Source organism: Alexandromys fortis, unplaced genomic scaffold (assembly GCF_014885135.2).
Source record: "Alexandromys fortis isolate MF-2015 unplaced genomic scaffold, M_Fortis_MF-2015_v1.1 scaffold_7, whole genome shotgun sequence".
NCBI lineage: Eukaryota > Metazoa > Chordata > Mammalia > Rodentia > Cricetidae > Alexandromys > Alexandromys fortis.
The window spans coordinates 8,147,009-8,159,720 of NW_026067920.1; the positions used below are offsets into that span (position 1 = coordinate 8,147,009).

Consider the following 12,712-nt stretch of genomic DNA (forward strand, 5'->3'; position numbering starts at 1 on the left):
GAGTTTTTTTTTTTTTTTTTTTTTTTTTGGTTTTTCGAGACAGGGTTTCTCTGTGGTTTTGGAGCCTGTCCTGGAACTAGCTCATGTAGACCAGGCTGGTCTCGAACTCACAGAGATCCGCCTGCCTCTGCCTCCCAAGTGCTGGGATTAAAGGCATGCGCCACCACTGCCCGGCTGTTCTTGTTGTTTTATTTTCTGGTACTTTTTTTTTTTGTCTCTAAAAATCTATTATTTGCTCAATTTCTGCTACCGCGATTCTTATTATCAAGAATTCTTTTTGGGACCCAGTCCTTTCATAGTATCCTGCTATGTCTTTTGGGGAAACTCCATATTTTGGAATGTTTGTCATTATTGTTGTGTGGTTTTCTCATGTTCCTGGCTGGCCTATTTATTTGCTTTTGTCTTGAGTGAGGGTTTCGTGTTCCCCAGGTTACTCTTGAACTGCCATGCAGCCAAGGGTGATCTTTTTTTTTTTCTTTTTGGTTTTTCAAGACAGGGTTTCTCTGTAGCTTTGGTGCCTGTCCTGGAACTAGCTCTTGTAGACCAGGCAGGCCTTGAACTCCCAGAGATCCGCCTGCCTCTGCCTCCCGAGTGCTGGGATTAAAGGCGTGCACCACCACCGCCCGGCCCAAGGGTGATCTTGAACTCCTCATCTTCCTGCCTCCATGTCCTTAGTGCTGGGATTCCAGGCACACCTGGTTTATGCAGAGCCGAGGACCCATCTAGGGTGAAGGGCTTGCCAGATAAGCACTTGACCAGCTGACCTACAGCCCCAGCTCCATCCATTTGTCCTTAGTTCCAAGTGTTATCTTCATCTTCTTCCATATCTGGGGCCCTGCTATGATTCAGGTCTGGAGTGTCCCCCAAGGAGCACATGTTGAAGGTTTGGTCCCCAGCTTGGTGCTATTGGGAAGTGGTGTCGCTTTTAGGGGTTGGAGGTCTTTAGGTCCTTGGGGACGTGCTGTAGAAAAGGGCACTGGGACCTGAACCCTTCCTCCTCTTCCACTTCCCTGCCATGAGATGAACAGTCTGATTCTCATATTCCACAGCTCTACCGTAGGCCCTGCAACAGCTGGTGCCGTGGCCAGGAACCTTCATACTGTGAACCAAGTAGCATCTCCTCTTTACAAGCTGATGATCGCTGGTATTTGATATGGTGATGGCAAAAGGACTAACACGGGTCCCTAAATTGGGAGTCTCTTAGGTTTGATTTTCTAGATGTCCAATTTTTGCTTCATAGGTGATGTTTCTAGGGGTAAGGTGACAGGTTGCCATCTCACTTTTCACCAGATGCGCCATCCCATTGTGTCCCTTGGCGATGACCAGACATCTGTGGTACCTTGTGCCAGGTCTAATGAGCATAGCTCCCCAATTCCCGGCTGAGCTTGAACTTGCATGTACAGTGCAATATGTGGAATTTCCTTGGAATTCAAATGTAACTGGATAGCCTGCCTTTTATTTGGCAATCTTCCACAGCCTGCCTGTCTTCTTCCTTCACTCCTCCCTGCCTCCCTGCCTGTGTGCCTCTCTCCCGCCCTCCCTCCTTCCTTTCTTCCTTTTACAGGAGCAGGGATGGAACCCAGGGCCTTGTGCATGCTAGACAAATGCTCCACCACCGAGCTATGCCCCCAGCCACAGGTTTTCTTGTCACTTTCATTGTCAAAATCCTGGTGCTGGCCCCCAGGCATCAACTCCATTCTTGTCCTGCTAAGGAGGGCTGTGATAGCTTCTTAATACCAACAGGAAGTCCTTCTTGGAGGAGTTAACCTTCCCAAAGGTGCCCAAGTCACAAGCAGCTGGGGCCGACAGGTGCATCAAGAATGGAAGAAAGCCCAAGGTGGAATGAAAATGCAGGGCATCACCTGGAAACCACAGCCTGGGACCACTTCATCAAGGCCCCGTCCAGGGTGGGTAACACTCACCAGCAGGCTCTTCTGATCCCAAATACATGAATTTCTCACAAAGAAATTTGTTGTGGGATGGTCTTTCTGTAGACTGTAAATATGTGCTGGTCTCATTGGTTGATAAATAAAGATGCTTTGACCTATACCAAGAAAGGATATAGCCAGGTAGGAAATTCAAGCACAAATAAAGGAGAAGAGGGGTAGAGTTGGGGAGGTAACAACAGTCGCTGGAGGAGTAAGATACTAGAGCATTAGCAGTAAGCCACGGGGCATGTGGCGATACACAGATTATTAGAAATGGAATTTATATGTAAAAGCTAGCCATCAGTCAACCAATTATAATTAGTATTAAACTTCTGAGTGATTGTTTGTAAGTGGCTGCTGGGACCAAACGGGAGAGAGAAAAGTCTCTGGCTACAGACACCGATGTAGAAAAGCCTTATGTCATGAGTCACGATGCCCCTTCCTCCCCATCTTCATACAAGTGAAGCATCAGAAAACAGTTCACCCGAGGCACACATTTAAATACGGACAGCCTGTATGCATTGAAATGTCACAAGGCAGGGGAAGGGGAAGCCGAAGGCATGCTCCGAGGTTAAGAGCATGTATAGCCCTTCTAGAGGGCAATGTTGAGCAGCTCACAACTGCCTGCTAACCCAGCTCCAGAGAACCCTAGACCATCTCTCCTGGCCTCATTGGGCGCCAGCATACATGTGGCACACACACACACACACACACACACACACACACACACACACACACACAATAACTTTTTAAGAAGAAATGTTGTTGAGTGGTGGCGCACGCCTTTAATCCCAGCATTTGGGAGGCAGAGGCAGGTGGATCTCTGAGTACGAGACCAGCCTGGTAGCCCTTATTGGCCTGGAAATCACCATATAGACCAGGCTGGTTTTGAATCCTGACAATCTTCCTGCCTCTCAGGCGCTGGGATTGCAGGTGTGAGCTACCATGCCTGATTTAAAAAAAGTATTTATTTCATTTATGTATGTGTGTTCATGTGTGTAAATACAGGTGTGTACATGCCATAGCATAGGTATGAAGGTCAGTAGACAAATTTAAGGGGCTGGAGAGATGGCTTACATGTTACGAGCACTGGCTGCTCTTCTAGAGGACCTGGGCTCAATTCCAGCACTTCCCAGCACCCACATGAGGGCACCTATAACTCCAGTCCCAGAGGATCTGATGCTCTCTCTGGATTCCTTGGGCACAGCACACACACACGGTGCAAAAGACACATATTCAGACAAAACACACATACAAAATAAAAATAAATAAAATCTCAAAAAAAAAAAAAAAAAAGACAACCTTAGATGTCAGCCTCACTTTCCTCCTTGTTTGGCACAGGGTCTCCTGTTTGTTCATCAGTGTGCACTCCAGGCCAGTTGACCCAAACGCATCTCAGGATTCTTCAGATTAGAGCTAACGCAGCTGGCTTTATGTGGTGGTGTAGGGATGCGAACTCAGAACCTCATGCTTACGGAGCAAGTGCCTTACCATTGGGAATTCTCCTCAGTCCTTAAAAAATGTTTTAAGATGGGGGGAGAAAATCTGAGGCCCAGCAGGGTAGCACGCCCCTTCAGTCTCAGCACTCAGGAGGCAGATGCAGGTGGATCTCTTGACTTTGAGGTCAGTCTGGTATATGTAGTGACTTTCAGTTCAGTCAGAGCTGCAGTGAGACCTGTCTCAAAACAAAACAAATCCCACCAAACCACATAAACACATAAAAGAGTCTACAGGCTGACATGTTGACATAGACCTCGAATCCCAGCGCCTGGGAAACAGAAGCAGGGGGATTGCTGCAAGTGTGAGACCAGCCAGGGCTGCACAGCATGATCCTGGCTCAGAAGCAAAACAGCAAAATCGGTGAATATCTATAAATGAAATAATGTAATAATTATAAATAGAAACAGGTAACCTGAGTCAAGGATAACTTATCAAACCAAATGTTGCCTTTTTCTAGGATACTTGCTTTTTATTTGTTCTGTTTGTTTGTTTATGACATGTTATCTTGGGCTGGAGAGAGGGTTCAGCAGTAAGAACACATACCGCTCCCTTAGAGGACCTGAGCTCCCAGCACACACACAGGGCAGTTCACAACTGTTCATAACAACAACTTCAGGGATTGGATGCCTCAGGTCCCTGAGGGCACCCACACTTACGTCCTCATACAGACAGATACATATGCATACACATAACTGAAAAAAAAACAAAATATTAAAAAAAAGACAGGGCACCCCGAAGCTCAGACTAACCTTGAGTTTGCTATGTTGCTGAGGCTGACTTTGAACTCCTGATCCTCCTGCCTCTACCTCACAGGTACTGGAATTACAGGCATGTGCAACCACACTTGACTCTTTTATTTTTTCCCAACGTAATATTTTTTATTAATTGTCTGGGAATTTCATACAATGCACCCCTATCACACGCTTCCCATTCCTCGCACCATTGCACGCCACTGCCCCGACCCACAGGAGAAAAACCCTGAAAAACGAAACATCAAGTCCAGTTTGTGTTGTGAGTATCCTCACTAGAGCATGGTCAAACTTCCAGTGCCCAGCCCCTTAAAGAAAACCGAATTTCAGGCCATCCCCTTGTCATCCCTCATGCCCCCTCCCCTATCTGCAGGAAGTCATCAACCGAGCTACACCTCAGCATCTTTATCATGGATTTTAAGGACTCTCTTCAATAGCTTCTTGTCTGATCTCTCTCTCTCCCTCTATCCTTTCCCTCTCCCTCCCTCCCTCTCTCTGTCTCTCTCCCTCTCTCCCTCTATCATTTCCACCCTCCCTCTATCATTTCTCTCTCTCTCTCTTCTCTCGCTCAGGGCTGGGGAGGTTGTCACAGAAGCCTTCAATGTCACTCATTCTCAATTATGAGTCTGCAGTCACAGATCCCACTGCAAACGAAGCTTCCTTGCCCATAGCAGCCAGCAGCAGCATGGACCACTGACATCAACACGGGCCACTGCCATAGCACAGATCACAGACAACAGCATGGCCTCAGGCGCACAGACATCAACATGGCCTCTGTTGGCAACACGAACCATGGACATCAACACAGCCCCCAGCGGCATCATGGGCCACAAGCATCAATATGGCCTCTGGCAGCAAGTCTTTTGAGGAGATTAAACCCAGAAAACGAACCATTCTTCATCTCAGGCATTTTCTTCTGTCCTGTCAGTACGGTTGGGCAGTGTGTCCTGAGCAAACGTGATCCTGTGTCCTGGGCTCAAACACCATGTTTGCTACCCAACGGCAGCATCACAGCCCCAGGCTCTCCTCCCCGAAGCAAGGCGAGCAGTGTGAGTGGTGGAGGCAGTGTGAGTGAGTGGTGGCAGCGGTGTGAGTGAGTGGTGGCAGCGGTGTGAGTGGTAGCAGCTGTGTGAGTGGTGGCAGCAGTGTGAGTGGTGGCAGCGGTGTGAGTGGTGGCAGCGGTGTGAGTGAGTGGTGGCAGCGGTGTGAGTGGTGGCAGCGGTGTGAGTGAGTGGTGGCAGCGGTGTGAGTGGTGGCAGCGGTGTGAGTGGTGGCAGTGTGAGTGAGTGGTGGCAGCGGTGTGAGTGGTGGCAGCAGTGTGAGTGGTGGCAGTGTGAGTGGGTGGTGGCAGCGGTGTGAGTGGTGGCAGCGGTGTGAGTGGTGGCAGTGTGAGTGAGTGGTGGCAGCGGTGTGAGTGGTGGCAGCAGTGTGAGTGGTGGCAGTGTGAGTGGGTGGTGGCAGCGGTGTGAGTGGTGGCAGCGGTGTGAGTGGTGGCAGCGGTGTGAGTGGTGGCAGCAGTGTGAGTGGTGGCAGTGGTGTGAGTGAGTGGTGGCAGCGGTGTGAGTGGTGGCAGCAGTGTGAGTGGTGGCAGGGGTGTGAGTGAGTGGTGGCAGCGGTGTGAGTGGTGGCAGCGGTGTGAGTGAGTGGTGGCAGCGGTGTGGGTGGTGGCAGCAGGGGCTCCAGTGTGGGTTGAGGGACAGTGCTGGCCTAACAGGCAAGCAGCAAGCAGGTGAGAATAACCTGATGCCGGCCTGAGGACCCGCCATGATCATTAACAGCATACTTCTTTGTCTGCCAGTCCTCTGCCTGTCCCCGGGTGGTTCTGCTTCGTTCCACCATGGGTGGCTTTCCTTTCCACCATCTTTTTTTTCTCAATTCCATGAAACCCCTGTGTTTGACTTTATATTTACTTTCCAAAATAGCCTGAGACAAGGTCTTACTATCTAAAATATTTTGAGGCAGGGTCTTACTATCCTGCCCAGGCTGTTCTTGAACTCATAGGCATTCTCCTGCCTCAGCCTTCCAAGACATCTGGATGAGTACTCTGCATTTTGCTCCTTTTAAAAACTTTTTGGTGGGTGTCTTGTTACCTTCCTGTCATTGTGAAGAAACACTACCACCAAACCAACTCAGAGAAAAACATTTAATTTGGGGCTCGTGGTTTCAGAGTGAGTCCATGACTATCATGATGGGGAGCATGGCGGCAGGCAGCAGGCAGCAGGCAGCAGGCAGCAGGCAGCAGGCAGCAGGCAGCAGGCAGCAGGCAGCAGGCAGCAGGCAGCAGGCAGCAGGCAGGGCAGGCCACTGTGGCTGTAGTTGAGTGCTCACATCTTGATCCACACACATTAGGCAGAGAAAGAGAGACAATGGAAATGGCATGGCCTTTTAAAACCTCAAATTTTTGAAACCCCATTGACACACCTCCCCAACAAGGCCATGCCTCCCCAACAAAGCCACACCTCCTCTAACAAGGCCACATCTCCTCCAACAAGGCCACGCCTCTTCCAACAGGCCACACCTCCTCCAACAAGGCCACATCTCCAATTCCTCCTCAAACAGTTTCACTAACTGGAGACCAAGCCCCCAAATATATAAACTATGGCAGCCGGTGTTCTCACTTGGCTCACCACAGTGAGGTACATAGCAATAGGACCTTCAGATCTTCACAGTTACTCGGGTTCTGCATCACTGTCCAGAGCCGCGGGACATTGCCATCACCCAGGAAGTTCAAGTTCTTCATTCCTCTTTCTAAAGACTCACCTCCTTCTGGCCGTTCTCACCATGGAGGGAGGAGTACAGCTGATTCTTGAACCGCATGCGCACGGACTCACAGGCTAGGCTCTTTCACATCTGCCTTATTTCCTGTGAGGTCATGTTTGCCTTTTAATTGAGCTGAATGCCACACGACATAAAAGTAATCGTTAGCCAGGTGTGGGATCCACACTTGTGATGTACCCACTGGGGAACAGGAGTCTGGAGGATCTCTAGGTTATAGCCTGGGCTACGTAGTGAGATTCTATCTCTCTCAGGGGCTAGGAATGTAGCTCCGTGGTAGACTTAGTACACACAAGGCCCTGGATTTGATCTCCAGTACCACCACTGCCGCCAAAAAAGAAAAAAAAAAGAAGTGTGCAGGTAATGGCATTTAGCTTACAATGTTGGGTGATTAGCACCTCTGTCTAGCTTGAAAAATATCTACACACCCCTGCTAGGAAAGATTTCTCATAGGTGGACTCAGGATTAGACTGGACACTTGCAATGGACCGACAGGTCTAATGAGTACATATTTTAGCTGGAGTAGTTGACTCTCTTCGGTTGCAGGAGGCTGGGTGGGTAAGCAGCTAATAAGGCTGCAAACAGCGAGCCGAGCAATAACCGATTGAGTGAACAAACTGATCTTGTGGTGGGCAGTCACTCATCGTCTTCTCGGCTCTGTTTTTTTTCTCCTCTCCTCTCCTCTCCTCTCCTCTCCTCTCCTCTCCTCTCCTCTCCTCTCCTCTCCTCTCCTCTCCTCTCCTCTCCTCTCCTCTCCTCTCCTCTCCTCTCCTCTCCTCTCCTCTCCTCTCTTTGTCCTTCCCTCCTTCCTTCCCTCCTTTGCAGTTTTGGGGATGGAACGCCACCGCACTCCTTCCCAGAACATGCCTCCATTTTTTTTTTCTATGAAAGCTGCCTGACTGAGCAGTGGGCTGGGATTTTCAGAACCTGCTTCGATTCCAGGAACTATCCGCAACATTCTGTTTTGTGCTTGCTCAAATAAACTGAATTCTCTTTGGCACTCCCTCAGGAGACACCCCATCTGTTACCTGGGTCTGCGCCCTCACCCCTGCCTGACACCTGGCAACCCCGATCCTGCTTTCAGCCTAACCTTTCCTTTGTCACGGTCTGTCAGTTTTCTGTCTGATACAAGCTACACAAGAAGAGAAGAAAGATTTACAGCTTCAGGGCTCCCAGGAAGTAGAGTCAGACAAGAAAAACACCACGAAGTCAAGGGAAACCTGGTCAGATGGTTGGCGCACCCCAGAAGGAAACATTCCTAAAGTCAACTGCACTGAGCCTCTCTTCATCAGGGGTGCAAGGTTCCTCCTTGCCCCAGGCTTGAAGGTTGCCCTGGTGCCATTGATGACAGCCCTGTTTATTTTCTTATCAGCCAAGTAAAAGTCAGAGGCCAGGTTGAAAGCGAAGTCACCACAGCTGGCAGTGACATAAAGACCAAAGTAAATGTCAATATCCTGGAGATTGGGGCCAGGTGTTTCAAGTGCAGGAAGGCCGCGGGGAGCGTGGCCATCTGCCGAACGCATCTATCCGCGATTAATCTAAACAACCGTAGGATGTGCTGCTATTACATTTTTAGGGTTTTTGGTTTGTTTGTATTGCAGCCCAGGCTGGCCTCTATCAGAGGATGGCCTTGAACTCATGACCTCTTGACTCCACTTCCCAAGTGCCTGGAGGGTGTTCACCATCACACTGGGTGTCATTTGGTGTTGGGGATTCAACCTAGGGCTTTGTGCAGGCTAGTCAAGCACTCTACCAAATGAGCCCCAACTCAGCTCAGGCCCTAGCCCTCATCATAGCCAAACGGAAGGGAGAGAGGGGAGGGAGGGAGGGAGAGAGACGTTTGGGTGCATCTGTGTGTGCAGTCTGGTATGTGCAGGTGCATTTGCCATGTGTGCATGTGTGGAGGGCAGAGGTCAATCTCCGGTCTCTTTCTCTGTCATGTTAGATTTCTGCTAGACTGTCGGGTAAAGTGCTTCAGGAAGGCCTGAGTTTGAATCTCAGAACCTGCCTACAGCAGGACACAGGGCTCAAGTCTGTGGCCCCAGTGCCTCTGTGTAGACCAGAAAGGACAGTGCTTGGCCATCTTCTAAACACCTGTGTGTAGTGGGGGCAGTTGCAGTCCCAAGGGTCCCTCCATGCCTACACTCCATGCTTTCACCCCTGAGGGTGGGGGGAAGCAAGGGAACTGGAGTGCCTCCCTGCCTGCTAGAAGAGGACCGGAACCAGAGCCAGTGGGATGCATGCTTAGAACCGCTGAGATTCATTCTAAGTAATCAGCTCAGGCAATTTCTTATAGGGTCAGGGAGTCTGAAGAGGGACAGAAGATCAGCAAGGTAAAGCCAGGCCCTGGGTGGATGCCGGCATTGCTGTCTCTTGCTCCTTCCCCTCTTCCCCACCTCTTCCTCCTCTTCTTCTCCCTCCCTTCCTCAGTTCTACCCCAGGAAAAGGTTTTTCCTGGCTGACAGAGGCATGCTTAGGTCACCCGTTTACTTGAGTTGACTAATGGTAGGTGGGAGTTATATCCACAAGACAGTTCACAGCAACATCTAGGTTAATGTTCAGTGGACAGCCTTACAGACACCAGGCTGGTTCCCAAAACAGGAAGCAAAGCACTTGGAGGGGTTGTGTGAACTGCCTGACATTATTCTGAACGTTCACACTATACAACAAATGTCAGCATACTCCATGTGTCTTGCTGGGAGTGGGTCTCTGAGGCAGGCACTGAAGTCTCAGTGCAGGTTCCTGCGAGGCTCCTCCTGCACTGTGTGCCATGTGCATGCAGTACCCTTGGAGACCAGAAGAGGGAGATGGGCTTTTTGGGACCGGAATTAGATAGCGCCATGTGAGTTCTGGGATTCAAACCTGGGTCCTCTGGAAGGGCTGTCTCTCCATCCCTGACTGTGCACTCCTTAAGACAAGTCTACAAGTCTTGCATCCCATGTCAGGTGCTCAGCAAACATTTAAAGAGTTAGAAGTTCTCTTACGTACGGAGCAGGGCAGGGAATGAACCCGGGGCCTCATTCACACTGCTCCTGAACTACACCCCAGCCCTTGAAATCACAGATAACTCTTAAGATGGACCGAGTATTCTCAACATCCTTCTCCTGAATAAAGCTTCACGTTCTTATTGTTGTTTTGAAATAGGTCTCAAAGAAACCAGGCTGGTTTCCAACTCAACCACAAAACCAAGGATGACCTTGAATTTATAATCCTCCTGCCCCTACCTCCAAAGTGTTGGGATTACAGGTGTGTGCCATAACACCTAGTTTTTTCTCCCCTTGAAAGAGTCTTCCTATATAATCCAAGCTATCCTGTCCAGGATGGTCTTGAATTCATAGTGTTCCTCCTGCCTCAGCCTCCCGAGTGCAATGATTGCAAGCTTAAGCTATGTCCCTGTGTTCCTGGCTCTAAGTTTAACTTTGAAATATTATTATTATTACTTTGGTTTTCCAAGACAGAGTCTCTCTGTAGTTTTGGATCCTGTCCAGGAACTAGCTCTTGTAGACCAGGCTGGCCTTGAACTCACAGAGATCTGATTGCCTCTGCCTCCCGAGTGCTGGGATTAAAGGTGTGCATTACTACTGCCTGGCTCCATGAGTGCTTTGAACTCTATTTGGCAATCCCAGGCAAGTCCTTCTGTCAGTCCCTGATGAAGAAAACAGAGGTCTTGGAAAACTGAGACAATCCTGGGTCACAGTTTGTAGGTCCTGAAGGTGCTTAAACCCAGCAGCTACATTTTTTTTAATATTTATTTATTATGTATACAATATTCTGTCTGTGTGTATGTCTGCAGGCCAGAAGAGGGACCAGACTGCATTACAGATGGTTGTGAGCCACCATGTGGTTGCTGGGAATTGAACTCAGGACCTTTGGAAGAACAGGCAATGCTCTTAACCTCTGAGCCATCTCTCCAGTCCCCAGCAGCTACATTCTACCTGGGATCTAATGATTGATCCCTCTTCCACATCCAGTCATGGCTGTGGCTTCTGTAGCCTGAGAACTCACCTGTCATCCAGCTGGCACCTCCGCTTTGGAGCTGAGCAGCACACAGGGTGTTGTTAGTAATAGCAGAACTAGGGGTGTAGCTCAGTTGGTAGAGTGTTTGCCTAGCATATAGGATGCACTGAGTGATCCCCAACACTAGGTCAACCAGATAATCCCCAACACTGCGTCAGCCAGGTAATCCCCAACACTACGTCAACCAGGTAATCCCAGCGGCGGTCCTGCAAATCCCAGCCCAACCTGTGCTACATGAGAACCTTTTTTGATTTATTTATTTATTTGAGACAGGGTTTCTCTGTGTAATTTTGGACTTCGTGTCCTGGAACTCACTCTGTAGACCAGGCTGGCCTCAAACTCACAGAGATCCACTTGCCTTTGCCTCCCGAGTGCTGGGATTAAAGGCACGTGCCACCAGGACTGAGAGCCTTTTTTTTAAAGCAGCCTTGGACCCTCATGAACTTTCAGACCTTGGGCACACTCTCCTGGTCAGCTCTCCAGGCCAGGCAAAGCCTGGGAGCTGGGAAGCCCTACTGCGGCCTCCATATGCTGTTTGCTCAGTGGGGGTGTGGACTCTGCCTGCTCTGAACTTGTGTTTACTCGGCAAATGTCACCTGGGTCCCACCAGCCTATCTTTGCAACCAAAGAATGGGAACCAAGACTGAAAGGAGCTTGTTTCAGACACCCTCGCCAGTTTTCAGTTTCTAATAGTGTGCAAAGCCCTGGCTGGTGAAGTAGCCCAGTGCTGGACTGCCTGCCTGCTGAGCGTGCAGGGGCCCTGGTTGGCTCCAGTCCTAGAACAAAAAGCCGAGGTCATTCGGAGGTCACTGAGAAGCGCTGCCACCAAAGAGTGGCGGGACAGGCCCTAGTCCCCTCCCTGCCCACGTGACCTGCAGGATTCTGCATAGAATCCACAGTTGCTGGGACCCAGGTCTGGATCCCTGTTCCTTCGTGGACAGCCGGGGTGACTGTGAACACATCTTTCTGAAAGGCCCAGGCTGGCAATGCCCCCAAGGGACAGGGCATTTGGCTAGCATGTGCATGGCATGACCTTGCAGGAATGGTCCCAGTGCGTGGCTTGTGCCCCTATTTCTTAGCTTTTGTTCCTAATGCTGACCTATTTCACACAGCCTCCTGTGTGTTTCTGCGCAAATAAAGACACTTTAGAGTAAAGCGAGCAGAAACGGGGCTTTGCGTTCTTTGCCCCTGTTTCCTACTGGGCCTCCTCTTCCTGGAAAAAGCTTCCAAGAAATTCTAGCCATGGGAAGAAAGCAAACAAGGGAGATAGATACTAATCTGCAAAAACAACAGATTCCCTCTTTCTCGGGCAGCCGGGAACAAATCCACTCCTTGGTAACTCACCCCCTGTTCAATGTCCAACCCGGGCTTCCTGTTCTGAACTGGTAAACAAGGTCCCTTACTGGAAGCCAGGCTCCTGGGCCTCTGCGATTTCGTCAGCTGCTCACTCTCCCAGGAGAACCAGTGACACCTGTCAAGCCTGCAGCCAAGTCCAGAGGGCAAGCTGCGTATTTCAAGGTCCACCTGGCCGCTTCCCTTTTGCGTTTGTGGTTCAAGTGTGGCACATTTAAAGACACCTGTACCGGTGCCAAGCCAAATGCGGCTTGGAAAGAAGACGGGAGACTGAAGGTTAACAGGCTGGCTGTGCAGAGGGGGGCTGCCACCCCTCGGAGTTGCTGGGCAAGCCTAGGCAGCTCAGTGATTAGAGCAAGCCCCTCGCTACTCACAGCTCTCTTTTTGCCT

General features: G+C 50.0%; 1 long non-coding RNA gene across 1 annotated transcript; it reads right to left on the reverse strand.

The window, feature by feature from the left end:
- Positions 1 to 6,400: 6,400 nt before the first annotated feature.
- Positions 6,401 to 12,393, reverse strand: LOC126500975 (uncharacterized). The gene is made up of 3 exons (XR_007591475.1): positions 12,314 to 12,393; positions 6,938 to 7,069; positions 6,401 to 6,507 (listed from the first exon to the last, which is right to left on the reverse strand). It is a non-coding gene; the product is annotated as an uncharacterized lncRNA (long non-coding RNA).
- Between the last annotated feature and the right edge of the window lie 319 nt (positions 12,394 to 12,712).